At 45.7% G+C, this 17,495-nt stretch overlaps 1 protein-coding gene and 1 long non-coding RNA gene across 3 annotated transcripts in view; one reads left to right on the top strand and one right to left on the bottom strand.

The window, feature by feature from the left end:
• The window catches only part of TMEM132B (transmembrane protein 132B), a 374,994-nt gene that overhangs the window by 73,492 nt on the left and 284,007 nt on the right, over positions 1-17,495 (top strand). The gene's annotated exons all lie outside the window — the stretch shown is intronic.
• LOC310834326 lies at positions 1,528-6,898 on the bottom strand. The gene is made up of 3 exons (XR_014559190.1): positions 6,624-6,898; positions 4,461-4,626; positions 1,528-1,991 (listed from the first exon to the last, which is right to left on the bottom strand). It is a non-coding gene; the product is annotated as an uncharacterized lncRNA (long non-coding RNA).

Genomic DNA, 17,495 nt, shown 5'->3' with positions numbered 1-17,495 from the left:
CGAACTTCCAGCTCCCCTTTATTCTCCCAGGGAGAAGAGTACAGCAAAGGAATCTGGGGAGGACATCAACCAACTTCTGAGGAGAACTAGCTATGGAAGGGGAATGCATAGCCTGGTTGTCCAGGACCCAGTGGTGCTTCCATCACTGGGAATACACCCATCAGCCCTGACTCAGTAAACTCCTGTGCGCTCAGCAGTGTCACGAGGCACGGGAGTCTCATGAGCAAGCATACCTTGTCCATCTTTAAATGTTTGGAGGGTGGGCCTGCCAATCTGTTGGGGGCAACTCCGTTGATTCCATGCTTTGCTGAACATATTGCCCTGCTTCTCGCCTGGCTGCCCTCGCTTTTCCCGTCATCTAGTCTGAGCGTAGCAGCTGCTGGGGACCCATCACCTGTTGCTGAGTCCCGTATCTCTTTTCTGCCTCAGTGAAGATGTCCTCCTTACTCTAAAGCAGTAGTTCTGAAAGGGTGTGGCAGGAATGGATGGCAAGTATGAAAGATCAGAAAAGAAAAAGGCTTTTGTTTGTGTCAGATTAAAAAGGCAAAGGGACCCCTGACCATTAGGTCCAGTCGTGACCGAATCTGGGGTTGCGGCACTCATCTCGCTTTATTGGCCGAGGGAGCCGGCGTACAGCTTCCGGGTCATGTGGCCAGCATGACGAAGCCGCTTCTGGCGAACCAGAGCAGCGCACGGAAATGCCGTTTACCTTCCCGCCAGAGTGGCACCTATTTATCTACTTGCACTTTGACATGCTTTTGAACTGCTAGGTTGGCAGGAGCAGGGACCGAGCAAAGGGAGCTCACCCTGTCGCGGGGATTCAAACCGCCGACCTTCTGTTCGGCAAGTCCTAGGCTCTGTGGTTTAACCCACAGTGCCACCCGTGTCCCACTTGTGTCAGATTAGACCTAATATAAATGAGATTACTCAGCAAAGGCACCTCTCATTGAGTTTGTATATAGACTTAAAGTACATATGTAAGAGGCTTTTTTATAATAATATTTTGGGAATGATTCATGTTCTTGTGTAGCTGCAATGTTTTATGCTTTTTTTTGGATTCCCCACAATCATATTATAAAGTGCAGGCAATCCTTGTTTTGTGCATGGGTTATGTTCCAGACCCCTGTGGGCATCGCTGGAGTGGGCATAAGCCCACTCTGGCCCATTCTGACCCCCGTTCCACCCCTTCTCATGATGTCTTCACGACAATATGGGGCTACATTCGGGTTTGGTGCCATGCGTGTGTGATCGCATGTCATTCCGATGCACCAAAATCAGTTGCCTGTAGTTTTGTTCTATGTTATAAATCAAGCGCTGCTAGGAATTGTTTCATTTCGTGTTTTGGTGTTTTTCTTATCAATAAAAAACTTGATGTGGCTCAAGCAAACTTTATTCTGAAAGTGTGTTCCAGAGGGAAGAAACTGAGAACCACTGCTCTGTGGTTTAACCCACAGCACCACCAGCGTCCTGTATTGCGAACATTAGAAACCACTAAAAAAAAAAAAAATGTTGTCTGATGGGATGTAGGGATGTATTAGATTTAATAAATTGGAGAGCTGCTTTTACATTGTCCTAAGGAGGCATTTTCAGCAAAGGAGAAAAACATGGATCTTACAACTTGGCTTTGAGAATTCATTTTTTTCTTTGCCTTCAGCTTCTGCATCAGGTGTTCCTAGTCTGGATTTTCTCCATGAACTTGGGAGCGAATAGCCAGACCTCAGTCGACAGGCCTGTCTCTTCTGCCTGAGCTGCGAGGATATTGGTGGCCATGTCCTTGTCCTTCAAAGTAGCTTGATGACAGCCAATCAAGTCCCGTGTTATGACTGGGGGTCACTGCCAAGGTCAAAGCAGCACACCTGTGGTCTTGCTTTAGCAGTTTTGATTGACAGGTTTCCAGTCCTTTGTTTCGTTTGCCCTTCTGTGTTTGAGCCCCTGTCTCGCACATCTGTCGCTGAAGGCTGGGTTTGGAGAAAGAGGGTTTTTTTTTTCTTCTTCCTTTTTTGGAAGAGAGAAAGAGGATTCATTTGTACACTTGTGCAGATAAATATTTGCTCCTGGATGTTTGTCTAAAATTCCCTGGAGATGGTGTGGAAAATGCATTTTCAATGGATGCAGTCATCTCTTTCTTCTTTTCTACCACCACCAATGTGTTTGCGCATGCATGGACACACATGCCTTTCTTCTTATTCTTTTAGAAGTGAGAACAGGCCTCTGAACATTTCCAAACTGGTAGCTAGAAGGTCCTCCTCCTTCACACAGCAGATAGTAAAACTATGGCATTTGCTCCCAATGCCAATGCGCTTGGGTATTTAAGGCATGGTGATGTTTCTTGTTGGGCAGTGAATTTGAGGGAAACTGAATTGGGGAAGGAAATGAGATTTTGGCTAATTTCCTGGGGGTAATTAAAAATGACTATCTAGAGATGATTTGGAGTGGGGTATTGTGTGTGTGGGAATGCGGGTGGTGCTGTGGGTTAAACCTCAGAGCCTTTTGTTGATCAAAAGGTCGGTGGTTTGAATCCCCACGATGGGGTGAGCTCCCGTTGCTTGGTCCCTGCTCCTGCCAACCTAGCAGTTCGAAAGCACGTCAAAGTGCAAGTAGATAAATAGGTACCACTCCGGCGGGAAGGTAAACGGTGTTTCTGTGCGCTGCTCTGGTTCGCCAGAAGCAGCTTAGTCATGCTGGCCACATGACCCGGAAGCTGTACGCGGACTCTCTTGGCCAATAAAGTGAGATGAGCGCCGCAACCCCAGAGTCGGCCACGACTGGATCCAATGCTCAGGGGTCCCTTTACCTTTACCTTTATTGTGTGTGCGGGGAATTGAAAGGGAACTGAACTGATTTGGATCATACATAGATCATGATTTAAAGCAGGAAAAAAAATGAAAGAGTTACTTATTTGCAGTGTATCGTTAAACTTGTTCGCATAAAAGGCAGTCATAGTCACCAGCTTAGCTGTCTTTAGAAGAGGATTAGACAAGCTCATATAGTACAGTGGTACCTTAAGTTACAAACGCTTTGGGTTACAAACGCTTCAAGTTACAGACTCTGCTAACCTGGAAGTAGTATTTTGGGTTAAGAACTTTACCTCAGGATGAGGACAGAAATTGTGTGGCAGCAGCACAGCAGCAGCAGCAGGAGGCCCCATTAGCTAAAATAGTACTTCAGGTTAAGAACATTTTCCAGTTAAGAATGAACCTCTGGAACGAATTAAGTTCTTAACCTGGGGTACCACTGTATAAGGCTATGCTCTACTTCCATTCCTCTGGTACTCAGGGGTAGACTGCCGCTGCACATGGATATCTCATTTAGTTACAACTCCCCGGAGCCCCAAAAAGTATGACCAATGATCAGAGATGATGGGAGTTGTAGTTCAGCAACACCTGGCAGGCCAAAGATTCCTCACTCCTGACTTAAGTAATCTCCTCCCCCATCTAAAAATCCCCACATCCTTTTGCTTTGCTTTTCGCAAGAAGGTGCCCCCAATCCCTTGATCCTTTTGGTTTCTCCTTTCATACTTTCCCTGCAAATGTCTTGTTTCGTGACCAGAACGGTGCCCAGTCTTCTAAATGCAGCTGTACCATAGAATTACATAAAGCAGGCTGTGGAATATGTGACTCCCCAGATGTTTCTGGACTCCAGTTCCGATCCCTGACTCTCTCCCTCCCTCTGTGTGTATGTATGCATGATTTATGCACACACACACATATGTATCAGTTACAGATAGGTAGCCGTGTTGGTCTGCCATAGTCAAAACAAAGAAAATTCCTTCCAGTAGCACCTTAAAGACCAACTAAGTCAGTTCTTGGTATGAGCTTTCGTGTGCATACATGCATGTATCTGAAGAAGTGTGCATGCACACGAAAGCTCATACCAAGAACTGACTTAGTTAGTTAGTTTTAGTTAGTTTTTTAGTTATAGATTTTGTTTACACATATGTATATGTATATGTATATGTATATGTATATGTATATATGTTTATGTATATATATATATTATATATACATAGATCATATATGCATGAAAAGATCATATATGCATGAAAAAGACAGCCCTTTCCCCCAAGGAGCTTACATTTGGGAAATGCAACATGTGTCAAAGGGGAAAAAAAAGCGTATGAGACTTGCAAGTTCAGATATGCTGTTCTCTGTTCAGTGACCCTAACAAGACAGGGTTTCTTCTTGCCAAACCAGAGGGGTTGGGGGTTGGGGACTCTTTTAAAGAAATCTAAAAATGAACAGATGGCGGCAGAAGAAGGGTGGTCCAGATGCAGTGAGGTGTGAAAAGCTTGAAGACCTTTGGCTGCTTTGACCTCAGTCAGAGAGAAATTCTGACAGCCATGTACTCCACAGAGAAGAAGCTGCTTTCTGTAACCAAGGGTGGGCTGAGGGCATCAGCTTGGCAGGGAGCACGAGCTGTTGGAACGTGGCAGGCCCTTGCGCATAGTTACAGCCCCACACACCTGAGGGTGGAGAAACCATGCGTGGCCTCTCAGTCCTCTGTATATGGCCCTTGAGACTCTCCCTGGGTGATAGCCTCCCTTGCCAGACTTGCTCCCTACGGTCTTCAAGTGCCTTTGCCTGGCTGGAATGTGTCCTTGGAACGGTGACGATGTCGCTTGTTTCCCTGGTTGGAAAAATGTGGGTGGGTGTCAGAAACATTTTGCTTGGGTGGATTACAGACGACTGCCGACTGCACAAAGGTGACTTGGACCCACTTTTGCCCCTGGCCCTGCCCACCACTGGCATGCACCCCTTGTGCAGTTACCTATTACCACCTTTCCCGGTATGCCCCACGGAGGACCTTAAGGACCATAAATAGCAACACCCTAGAGGTCCCAGGCCCTAAAGAAGTCAGATTAGCTTCAACCAGAGCCAGGGCCTTTTCAACACTTTTATTATTGCCTGGTGGAACGCTCTGCCACATGAGACCAGGGCCCTGCAGGATCTGATTTCTTTCCACAGGGCCTGTAAGACAGAGTTGTTCCGCCTGGCCTTTTGCTTGGAGCCAGTTTGATTCCCTCCCCCTCTTTCTTTTTTCTTTTCCTTTCTCCTCCTGCGATGAGGCTACATTTTAATATTTTAATGTTTCAATATTTTAATGTTGTATTTTAATTTTGTTTTTAAGTTGTTAATCATTCAACTTGTTTTTATTATTGCTTGTTAGCCGCCCTGAGCCCGGCCTTGGCTGGGGAGGGTGGGGTATAAATAAATTATTATTATTATTATTATTATTATTATTATTATTATTATTATTATTATTATGGAATGTGGCCCTCAGGCTGAAGAAGGCTCCTCATGCCTGTTGGAGTGCTTTCTAAAGAGTGAGCCTCATTTAAATCCATTGAATCCCTGTCACTGAAGTGCTTCTCACTGCCAGGGAGGTGCCTAAGTGCTAGGCTGGACAGTGAACTGACTGTGTTGACTCTGCCGCAATCACCAAGTGTGGGGGTTGCAGCCAAATTGCAATTTGGCTAGATAAGCACAGGCCAAGCACACGGAGAGTTCTTGAACTTCCTAGAGAGGACCTTCTGTGTACTGTCACTTCTTTTTCCTCCTCTGGGCAAGAACTCTGTAACAAAGGGGAAAAATACTTTATACTTCCTTCTGTCTGTGAGGAGACAGACTCTGTGAGGAGACTCTGTTTCTACCATGCCTCCAAGCTGACCAGATGTGCATGGCTAAAGCTCTTGCTTTCAACCATGTTAGCCAAGTCTACCAGCTTTTATTTTACTGTAGCTTAGTATTTTTCTGCATATTACTTTTGCTGTATATGCTGTCTGCATTGAAATGTAAGTAAAACCTTTTTTCATTTGTTTTACTAAAAACATGTGGCTTATTCTCTGCAATGGAGATGAAGAAGGGGAAGGTCAGCAGACCACGAAAGGGATAGAAAGATGTAATTGCCTAATTCCTAAGCTGCAAAACTTACCAAGTTTTATTTTTGCTAAAAAGGCTTCACAGCCAGAATACTTATATATTTCTCCCACACATTTCAGAAAGGAGGTTTAGATCTAAATCTGCAGATTTAATCCTCAATCCATCTCCCACACCAAGGACTTGGTGACAGTCTGATGGGTGCAAGCAGACCCAACTTATTTGCAGAAGTGCCCACTTGCAAGTCCAGCTCTGTGCCTTGGGAAGACAGCAGTGAAAATGATCGTGCCTGCCCCACTCTTTGAAAGGGGAGGTCAGGGGAGCAAGCATTGGGACCACGTCTTAGCTTATGATTAATCACATATCCCAGAGCTGTGCTATGAATTGTAGACTATGTAACCTGATCTGTGATGGGGCCCTATGGTGGATTCTGGAACAAAGCCTTTCACAACTGTTGGATAGATTGAGATGAGTAGGAGAGGATGTTTTATTTATTAATTATTCTTTCTCTTTTTCTCACTTGTGTAAGTATGCAAATACTATTTCAGTAGAGGTAAAAAAATCACCCTCCATGCACAACTTATCTTTAGAAGCTTTTAGGACAAAGTTGCATAACCTTCTAGAACAATTATGATATCCATGGTTGCTTAGTCCGACTTGTATCATCTCATTTTTAATGTTTCACTCTTAACAAACAAATCCCTCTCAGGTTATTTAAGTAAACAAGAAAATATAAGGTTTACTCACATCAAAATCTTGCCAGGATTCAACAAATACAGTGATGAAAATCAGTCAGGCAATAATTCTTAAAAGTTAAAAAGTCCACAGTCCAGAATGGAGTGTATTCTCTGGAGGAGAGCTTACAGACATCCTACCCCATTGTAGGTCAGAAGAAGAGTGTGCTGTGACAGGAAGAAGAAGAGTGAATTTCTATTATTCCTCCTCCCACCACAAAAAATTAAAGAATATGACATCGTAGTGTTCTGTTTGTGACTCTATAGCAATCATGCTTTTGCGATTTGGCTGCAGATCTTCCCACAAGAACAACTGAGCTGAAAGTTTCAATGCTGAGTCTGCGAGTGAGAGCCAGGACAAATGGGGCTGCAAAATTAGGCCAGATGTTAGGCTCCACGAGGAGCAGGGACTTGTATGATATTGCTCAAGCTGTAACCAAGACTTTAATTTGTTTAGCTATGTTTTATTACATTGATATAGCACTTTCCTTTCATCATGGAACCTATGGTGGAGTGAGAGTTGTGTACGAAACCCTGCCTTCCTTGAGAGGCCTGCTTGGAAGGGGCCGTACCCCATTATGCAGGTGTGCACTCTGGCAAAGCCAGATGCCCCCTGAAGCCTGTGGGAGGAATTGGCTAGGACAGGGATGTCCAACCAGTTGACCGCGATCGACAGGTCGATCCCCGGGTGCTAGCGGTCAATCGTGGTCTCTCTTTTCTCCATGGGGGAAAAAGAACATCCGGCCCCGGCTCCTTGCTCCATCCTTCATTGGTGCACGATTGCAAAAATGGGAGACGGAGGGCCTTGCAGGATTTAACTTCCTTCTGCAGGGCCTGTAAGACAGAGCTATTCTACCCATAGCTGTCAAGTGTCCCTTATTTGAAGGGACAGTCCCTTATTTCGGCGCCATGTCCCGCTGCTGTCCCTTATTGATGGATGTCCCTTAAATGATGTCCCTTAAATTTCAAAGGAAGCAGCTCCTCTCCCTCCCTCCCTGCTGGCCAGGGAGGAGGGAGGCTCCAACTGTGTTGCTTGGCTGTGTTGCTCACCCAATAAGAAGTCTAAGAATGACTGGGGGGTGGAGCTTGCATGCCTTGTGTGTGGCTAGTTAATGCAAGCTGAGGGGTTTTTTGAATGCTGGACGCCATTTTATTGCATGTGCTGCTGCAAACTTTGCAGTGCAAAGCCAGGCCGGGGAGCCATCTTAAGTTGAGGCTGCATAGGCCTTGTGGTGCATGTGATTCAGATTCTATTCAGTTGAACCTCTGGTTACAAAGTTGGTTGGACAGTGGTTGGACAGGAAGACTGGAGTGCCCGGAACAGGTGAGGCTGCAGGTCCCTTATTTTGGCTGCTGGTCCCTTATTTTCAAATCTGTAAGTTGACAGCTATGATTCTACCTGGCTTTCAATTTGAACTTAGCCTGATCTTTTATTCCCCTTCCTTCCCTCCCCTTCCCCTTTTTATGAAGATTACCCACTCTGGGATCCCACAGCTAATTCTCCCCTGATTTCTTCGCTGGCCCAAGTGGGACTAATTTAGCCAGCTAGCCCTGGTGATCATCTAATGTTTATTGGATGGATTTCCCCCTAAATTGATTTTTGAATTCTGAGTTTATTGTTATTCATGTTTTATACTGTATTTTATGCTGTTTTTTGTTGCATCAATTAAGTGTTTTAAATTTGTTAGCCGCCCTGAGCCTGGTTTTCTGAACTGGGAAGGGCGGGGTATAAATAAAAAATATATTTGTTTGTTTGTTTGTTTGTTTGTTTGCTGAGTGATCGTTTGGTGAGTGACTTTGCCTCCCCCTCCAAAAAAAGCTCCACAACTTTGACCTCCCCCCTAAAAAATGCTCAACAACCGGGGTGTCCCCCCCAAAAGAGTAGATCATTACCAGTTTCTTATTCTGGGAGTAGATCACAGTCTCTTGGGAGTTGGACGCCCCTGGGCTAGGAGACTTTGGGAGTCAGGAAATGGTGGCAAAGCTACTTCTTGGGAGTAGGGAATGGAGGTATCGCTGCCTCATGAGGCTCCCCTGTTGGGGGTCTTTAGCAGAGTGATCTTCACTGATTCCAGTTGCCCCCAGGACCCTGAAAATACAACCCCATACATCAAAAGAGGGATCCAAAGACTGGGATGCTGGATATGGATAGAAAGTAGTAGTTTTATTCTGCTTATTTTATTTTAGGTGGAACATAGTGGATGTAGGTTTAAAGGATGTGCTCTTGGGATGCCTGATTTCAGTTGCTCAGATACAAGAAGATAGTGAGAGTTTTATGTATTTATTGTTACATTTAAAACTCACCTGGAGTTAGCAAAACTGACGGATTTAATAAGGCATAAGTCAAATTTTTTAATTCAGAAACAATGGAAATGTTTAAATTATTATTTATGCAAGCAGGGCTCAGATACGAAAGTTTGGTTGTGTCTAGACTAAGCTTGTGAAGAATACAGAGGACATAAAGATTTTATTGATTATGAAAGAATCTAAGGGAAATTATTGAAGAACAGATTTAAATGCGAGCAAGACAACTAAGAGACGTGGTGAATGCGATGGAAGTCTTTTATAATTTAACTAAGATTTTTATATTGCAGTATTTGAAGCAAGGATTTGATAATATATTTTATTTTTCCTTTTCTTTTTTTAATTAGTTTTCATTTTGGAAAATATGTATATAAGTGTGTTTACAGTGTTATGTACAGTGGTACCTCAGGTTACATATGCTTCAGGTTACATACGCTTTAGGTTACAGACTCTGCTAACCCAGAAATAGTGCTTCAGGTTAAGAACTTTGCTTCAGGATGAGAACAGAAATCGTGCTCCGGCGGCGCGGCGGCAGCAGGAGGCCCCATTAGCTAAAGTGGTGCTTCAGGTTAAGAACAGTTTCAGGTTAAGAACGGACCTCCGGAATGAATTAAGTACTTAACCTGAGGTACCACTGTATTGTTCTTTGTTTAATTTCTATTTCTTGAAAAATTTAATAAAAAGAAATAAAAAGAAATAAATCTCACCTTTCCTCCAAACACCTCAATGTGTCATTCATGGTTCTCCCCCCCTTCCCATTTTATCCTTGCAATCATTTTGCAAGGTGGGCTAGGCTGAGAGAGAGCAAGGCCACCCAGGGAGCTTCACGGCCAAGTGGAAGATTTGAACCTTGGTGTCTCAGGTCCTAGTCCAGCAATCTAACCACTTCCGGTGCTTTGTACTTTGCAGAAGAATAAATGGGCAAGCTGCAGACTGATTTTCGTCCTCCTGACTGAGACTGCATTCCGTGTGTTATTTCCATGGGATTAGAGTATCTGACCTTGTTAGAAACCTTAAAAAATCCCAGCTTCCACTGTCTGCTAGAGCCTGGGTTGCTAGGGGATTTATACATGTAAGAAAAACACTGTCAGTAAACTCTGGAATTGAGTCCTCCCACAGTAATATTTGACTGCATCCCTGTGAAAAGTAGATTCTATGCATGGTTTGTGAATCTCTTAACAGTGCTAGTGTAACATCAATTATAAATGTTAATGCAACATTCACTTCTGTACCAAATTGTTCATAAGGTGTGCATTTTTTTGGGGGGGAAGGGGGGAATCCATGGAAGCATTGAACTTTTTTTATATATTGCATGCTGAGGAAAGATATGATAAAATCAATATGTTTTCTCTTCTCGCCCTACACATCACTTTTTCTGCAAATTTATGCACTGAAGCAATTACCAGGGATTGATGTGGCTTGGCGCTCCTTGCATTGATTTTGAACAATCCTGTGTGCTGTGTTGTGCTGTAGCTTTTCAGAAAGTCTGATCCTCAAAAGATTCACCTAATCCTTAAAATATTCCCCTGCCCCACCATTAGTGAGAGCGAAGGTTCTCACCCGCCCGGCTGGCAGAGTCTGAATTACCATTAAGGGACAGCAAGTGGTCAGTTACTTAGTCTATAGACCAGGCTTCCTCAACCTCGGCCCTCCAGATGTTTTTGGCCTACAACTCCCATGATCCCTAGCTAGCAGGACCAGTGGTCAGGGATTATGGGAATTGTAGTCTCAAAACATCGGGGGGCCAAGTTCGAGGAAGCCTGCTATAGACCTACAAGAGCACCTTCCCCGCTATCGGTCACCTTGACCTTGTTTGGGGTGCCGCCACTGGGGGCTGACCAGTTGCTGTAGGACCATCCCAATGGGGCATTTTCAGTGGTGGTTCCCCATTTCTGGAATGCCAGGCCCCAAGATGTGTATCTGTCTCCCTCAATATTGACTTTCTTTTGTTTTTTTGAAAATATGTTTCACCCAAGCATATGATGGCTCAAATACACTGTTCCAGGCAACTCTGAGATCACTGGTGGGGAGAATATTTTAAAGTGTTTTTGGAATGTTTCTAACTGCTTTTAGAATGACATTTAATTTTTGAAATATATATATTTATACTATTGATGCATTTGCTGCTGTGGAGGAAGGGTGGAGTAGAAATTGACTGACTGATTGATTTGCGGCTATGAATATTTTATATGGGTCCCCCTCCCCGGCCACCCAATTTCTCAGGCATCTCTTTCCCCAATTTAGTGACCCTCTCTGGTTGCTCCAGAGCAATCACCCCCGGGTCTTCCCAGGTTGCCTGTTTGTTTCAATTGATGGAGGTGCCTGCGGATAAACAACACACTGTATATACAATATTTTTCCGTGTATAAGACTCCTTCATGTATAAGACGCCCCCTATTTTGAGGGACTCCAAATTAAGAAAACACCCCCTCAGCACTACCCGTGTAGAAGACAAGCCCCAATTTCAAACCTAATTTTTTGTTTAAAAAACCTAGTCTTATACATGGAAAAATACGGTAACTCCAAACAATACCATATGGAATGATGGAAGATTCCTAATGCAGAGGTCGTCAAACTAAGGCCCGTGGGCCGAATACGGCCCACCGGGCTCATTAATTCGGCCCGCAAACCTTGCAGACCCTGCCACCCGCTCGGTCAGTCCCCGCGCTAAACAGGCGCGGCACAGAGCTCTCGCCACATGGTGACTGACTTCTGCACGTGGCACAGCTTCTGATCAAAAGCCATGGATGCCTCTGGGCAGGCAATGACACTGGCAGGAAGCTCCTGCAGACAATCAGAAGCCGCGGACGCATTTGGGCGCTTCCTCTTCCTTCCCACCAAGCTGAAGGAAGCGGCAGCTGTGCCACCCAGGCCAGTGGCATGGGCTCTGTGCCCCACTGAGACAGAAGTTGCCGACGCTGCTGAAGACGAGGCAGCGTGGGCAGCTGCGGCGTGAGTGGCATAGTCGGGGAGGCCTTTTGGGAGGGGGGGTGTGCTTTCGGGAGGCGGTTGGTCTGGCCCCCCACAAGGTCTGAGACACAGTGGACCTGTCCCCTCCTGAAAAGTTTTGCTGAGCCCTGTTCCTAATGCATTCATTTCCTTTTGGAAAACAGGCCCAGTAATCTGGAATACCCAAATCTAGGCAGAAGTTTTAAATTAGGGATAGGCAAATCAGTCTGCCTTTAGTCTGTTTTGGATTTGCTCTTTCCCCCCCAGTGCAGTGTATCCAACACAGGGGCGTAGTAAGGGTGGGGCAGTGGGGGTGCTCTGCCCCAGGTGTCGTCTCTGAAGGGGTGTGTGACAAAATCCCGGCCGTGTGTGATCGCGGCCATGCCGGATTGCACCCCCAGCTGCGCCGCTATGCCGGATCGCACCCGCTGGATGGATCGCCCTGCCCTCCAGGGCGGATTGCCCCACCCTGGGTGCCCAGCATGTGCACCGATCTGGGTGCCCAAGCGGCTAGCTCTGCCGCTGATCCAACTAAGTTTTACTCAGAGTAAATCAGGCACTGCAGGGTGTCGTAACTAGATGACCCTTAGGGTCCCTTCCAACTCTGTAATTCTATGATTCTATGAGGGCAGGCCCGCTGAAATGACCGGAAATGCCTAATTTCAGCCCATCCATTTCCATTGTTTTTCTCTGTGTAGAATCTACTTGGACGTAACCCATCCTGTTTCCACATTTAATCTGCAATTAAATAACAATAATACCTCAAATGTGTATTTTAGAATTCATTTTCATAAAATGTATTTCTTTATTTATGAATGTATAACCTGCACTTTAACAAGGCGCAGTACAACAAAAAAGGATAGAATTAACAAAAAATCCAAGAGAAATCAAGCATCAATAAAAGATGTGCTTTTAATATGCGTATTTTAGTGCACATATTGATAGACTCATTTATTTTTAAAATCCTATTTATTAAGTCCCACTGAATTTAATGGGCCTTCCCCCCAGATAAGTCAGTGTGGGATTGCAGCCTTGGACACTTGAGGAAGTGCATAATCTGGTTTTAAGCAAAATTCCAATTTGCACCTTCGTTTGAGTGATGTGGATCAGGTCTGTTCACACAGGAATTCACAAGCATCCATTTCTCCCAGCATCCTTAGGTTGTATGGGGAGGATTTCTGAAGCATCCTTTTCCTGTTGTTGACCAGCTGTGAGGTGGTTGGAAGACTGTGCCTGGACTTACCTCTGACCAGCACCGATATTGCTGTTGCTGATGACTTATTGGCCTTCTGAGCATGCGAGACAGTAGCTGGCCTCTTCCAAAGTCTGAGGAAAAACCTGTCTGTCAGAAATTAATGGGGTGGGAATCCTAACATAAAGCAAAGCCTTGAGTGAAATTCCATGGCTTCATGGACTGTTAATTCTTTATTAGGTTTTCCTAAGACTGAGATAAAAGGCATTTTATCTTTTTTAAGGTTTGCATTAACATGTCATTGAGCTTTATAGGTACATTGATCTTCATTTGGCTAATGTGGAAAGGATAATAGAAATGTGTGTTCTTTGCAATGGCAAAGACAACTCCGTGACGCTTGGGATGGAGAGAGCGGGGACACAGTTATCTTGCATCGTAACAGTATCGACTTGGACACCTTGGCTGAAAGGGTTCAGAGGAGGTCTGTGAAAGGGCTGAAAGAAGGGATGGAGGAGAATTTGGTTTTGTCCATGTTTCAAAGCACACCAGACAAACATGTAGCTCCAGGATTTATAAGCGGATCAAAATGCAATTGACAGACAGATTGCAAACTGCTCTGAATTTTGTAATGCACATTGTGTGTGTGTGTGTGTGTGTGTGTGTGTGTGTGCACTATGCAATTATACCCCTCACTTCCTTCAAAAGGGATGCGGGTGGCGCTGTGGTCTAAACCACAGAGCCTAGGACTTGCCAATCAGAAGGTTGGCGGTTCGAATCCCCGCGATGGGGTGAGCTCCCGTTGCTCGGTCCCTGCTCCTGCCAACCTAGCAGTTCGAAAGCATGTCAAAAGTGCAAGTAGATAAATAGGTACCGCTCCAGTGGGAAGGTAAACGGCATTTCTGTGCACTGCTTTGGCTCACCAGAAGTGGCTTAGTCATGCTGGCCACATGACCCGGAAGCTGTACACCGGCCCCCTCGGCCAATAAAGCGAGATGAGCACCGCAACCCCAGAGTCGGTCATGACTGGACCTAATGGTCAGGGGTCCCTTTACCTTTACCTTTCCTTCAAAGAGGTCAAGGTAGTATACAAGGCTCCTCCATTCCCCCTTTTGTTTCCAGAACAACCCTGCAAAGTAGGTTAAGTTGAGATACGGTGACTGGCCCTAGCTACATAACTGAACAGGAATTTGATCTTGGGTCTCTCTGGTCCTAGTCTGACATGCTACATGGGTCCTTGTATTTTAGGGGGAAATATACAGGGGAAATGTCTGTTTCATGCATGTAGACAAGACGCATATATTGAGAAGAGTGTGTACAAATATCTGTATAATTTAAATGTGGCTTCATTGCTTCGTAAGCAGCAACAACTCTGTAGCAAAACAGAACAGACTTCATTTTGCATGCATTCAGCAATGAAGCCACGCATCCCTTGACTGAATCGTAGAATATAGGACTGTAGAATTGGAAGAGACTATAAGGGTCCTCTAGTCCAACCTCCTGAAAGCAAAACCTGCCAGCCCTGGCTTGGGAGATGGCATCTTTAGGGTCTTTATGCTTATTTACCATGGAGAGCATTTAAAATGAGAATTGGGAGTGCTTTTTTGTTTGTTTGCTACGTTTATATTCCACCTTTCCTTCCAGGAGTCTCAAAGTGGCTAACAATCTCCTTTCCCTTCCTCTCCCACAACAAACACTCTGTGAGGTGAGTGAGGCTGAGAGACTTCAGAGAAGTGTGACCAGCCCAAGATCACCCAGCAGCTGCATGTGGAGGAGCGGGGAAGCGAACCTGGTTCACCAGATTACGAGTCCACTGCTCTTAACCACTACACCATGCTGGGATTGAACCCTGGGACCTTCTGCATTCAAACCAGGTGTTCCATCTCTGAACTGTTGTCCCTCCCCTTAACACCCAGGGTGGGAACTCCTTTCAGCCCCCAGGTGCTACACTCCTTTCTGAGCAACCTTCAGGGGGGGCACATGCTGGTGGTGGGCAGGACCAGAGGTGCAAATGGCCAGAGAAGCGGATGGAAACTATACCTCTTTCCAGCAGGCTAGTTCCTACGCGTGTGCACATGCTCCTCTCTAGATCTAGGCAAGCAAGTGTCATTTTCAGAGTTTGTGGACACTTTCCAGGCATGGAAACATGAGCAGTGTGTGGAGCAGAGATGGTATTGGGATATGGCCTTGGGAGAGTCCTGAGGGCCAGATAGAGAGGCCTGGGGGGCTACATTCAGCCCCATCCATTTGGTGCACCATCCCTGAGCCTTTCCAGAAATAAGGGCCTTCCAGATGTTACTGGACTCCAACTCCCATCGTCCCTGTCCATTGGCCAAGCTGGCTGGGGCTGATGGGAGTTGGAGTCCAACTTCTCTTGGAGTTCCACAGCTTCCTCACTCCTGCCAGAAACAGAATTTCCAGGTTGCATTGAGGGCATTTTTTTTTAAAAAAATGGAATAAAGTCTCACACATTCAGGTGCCATTTATTAAGTCTGAATGCATGAACCAGCCCTGTTCTGTTTTCCACGAAAACACAACCCCCTCCATCTCTAATATGACTTCATCAACAAAGGCAGAGTGCTGGTTCACAAGTCAGAGCCCTTTTCTTTCTCTTCCATTGTAAGTGAGTAATCATCTGCCAGTAACGTAACTGTTGTCCTGCATCAGTCCCGTGACAGACACTTGCAAAGTTTCACTTCTGCACACGCCAGCATTTTTGACAAATTTCTCCAGGATGAGTCTTGTTTGGAGCAGCAGCAGGGGTGTTCCAAGGGTTTCAAAACAGCAAAGAAGTATTGGAGCCCTGATTTTTAAAAAGAAAAGGGGGAAAAACAACAACAACCAAACAAACCTGAACCCCCTCCAGAAAAGTGTAACGCCAAGCAGAGAAATAGCTGCTTCCTAACTGGAGGGGAGCTGTTTGTGTCTTATCTGAATGGCATGTCTCAGCCTTTGATCACTGCTGGGGAAGATGACTGGTCCTTTTCCGACAGCATCTGCCATGCATTTGGAAAAGATGTCAAACACATATGAGGAATGCTGAAAAAAAGTATCCCATTGGTTTCGGGGATTGGGGAGGAAACATTAGGCTGGGGGGTCCAGATAATGCAGTATATTTAAGTAAGCAAGGGATTTGGGAAGTGTGTGTGCGTGTGGTTTTTTTGTTTGGCTTTGCGGTGGGGAGTGCTGAGCGACACCCTCGGCAGGCAAAGATAGTTTATGCAGCAACTCTTGCATGAAATGGCCGGAGGCTGTTTTTGTTTCAAAATGAAGCTGGAGGTACTTCAATGTAATGGAGGCGCTCAGGTGCCAGCCAGGGGAGGCTGCCCACAAAACTAGGCACATGGAGTTGTCCTTTGGAAGGAACTGATGTAGCTTTCAAATTTCTCTTTCATTGGAATGAGGCTCAGGAGACCCAGATATGCAGTATCATAATATTGTGCACAAGGTTTTTCTTTTCTTTTTCATGTAGGATGGGGAAGTATGATGACTCCTCCCCCCTTTTCGACTGGTGAAACCAATACAGATTTTGAATGTTAATTGTGGCAGGTTGGTATTGGCTCCGACCTTTTCCCTCACTCTGCACAGCTGTGGGATCCAGGGAAGAGCCCCCTTTCAAGGATCAGCCCTAGCAGCTCAGAGGCAGGCGTATGGTGTTTGACACAGGGAGTAGGCAGGTTCTAAAGCAAGCACATATGTATTGGAGCTTTTGCACAGTCAGGACCAGCTGATTCCTTCTGCTCCACCCCAATCTGCTCCATACATTTTAAGCACTATTACCGTATTTTTCGCCCTATAGGACGCACTTTTCCCCCTCCAAAAATGAAGGGGAAATGTGTGTGCGTCCTATGGGGCGAATGCAAGCTTCAGGAGAGCCGCAGCACCAGCCCCACAAGGTCGGGGGACAGCGGGGAGGTGGAACGCCGCCATCCCGCTGTCTCCCAATGTGGTTTGGAGGCTGACGGCGGGGAGGCGCGTTCTTCTCCCTGTCGCCAGCCCCGCAAGCTCCGGGGACAGCGGGGAGGCGCAGCGCGTCTTCCCGCTGTCCCCGGACCTGGTCTGCAGGCAGGCGGCGGGGAGAAGAGCGCTTCTCCCTGCTGCCGGCCCCACAAGCGCCTGGGGGGAATAATTTTTTTTCCTTTATTTCCCCCCCAAAAAACGTGGTGCGTCCTATGGGCCGGTGCGTCCTATGGGGTGAAAAATACGGTATATGTGATGCCTTTTATTCAATGCTAGTCCTACTCAGAGGAGACTCATAGAAAGTAATGGGCCAACATTAGCCATGTTCATACATTTCAGTGAGTCTGCTCTGAGTAGGAATGCTGCTGGACACAAACCAAGGGTGATAATGGGACAGTGGTTTTGATGCTGCCTTTAATGTTACATGTTTAAAGTCCTCAGACTTGGGTTCAAATCCTTCCTCAGCCATGAAACTTGCTAAAT

This window comes from Podarcis gaigeae (genome assembly GCF_964106915.1).
Source record: "Podarcis gaigeae genome assembly, chromosome: 16".
NCBI classification, from domain to species: Eukaryota; Metazoa; Chordata; class Lepidosauria; order Squamata; family Lacertidae; genus Podarcis; species Podarcis gaigeae.
The sequence above is the reverse complement of the archived record's forward strand: the minus strand, read 5'-3'. Positions and strand labels throughout refer to the sequence as shown.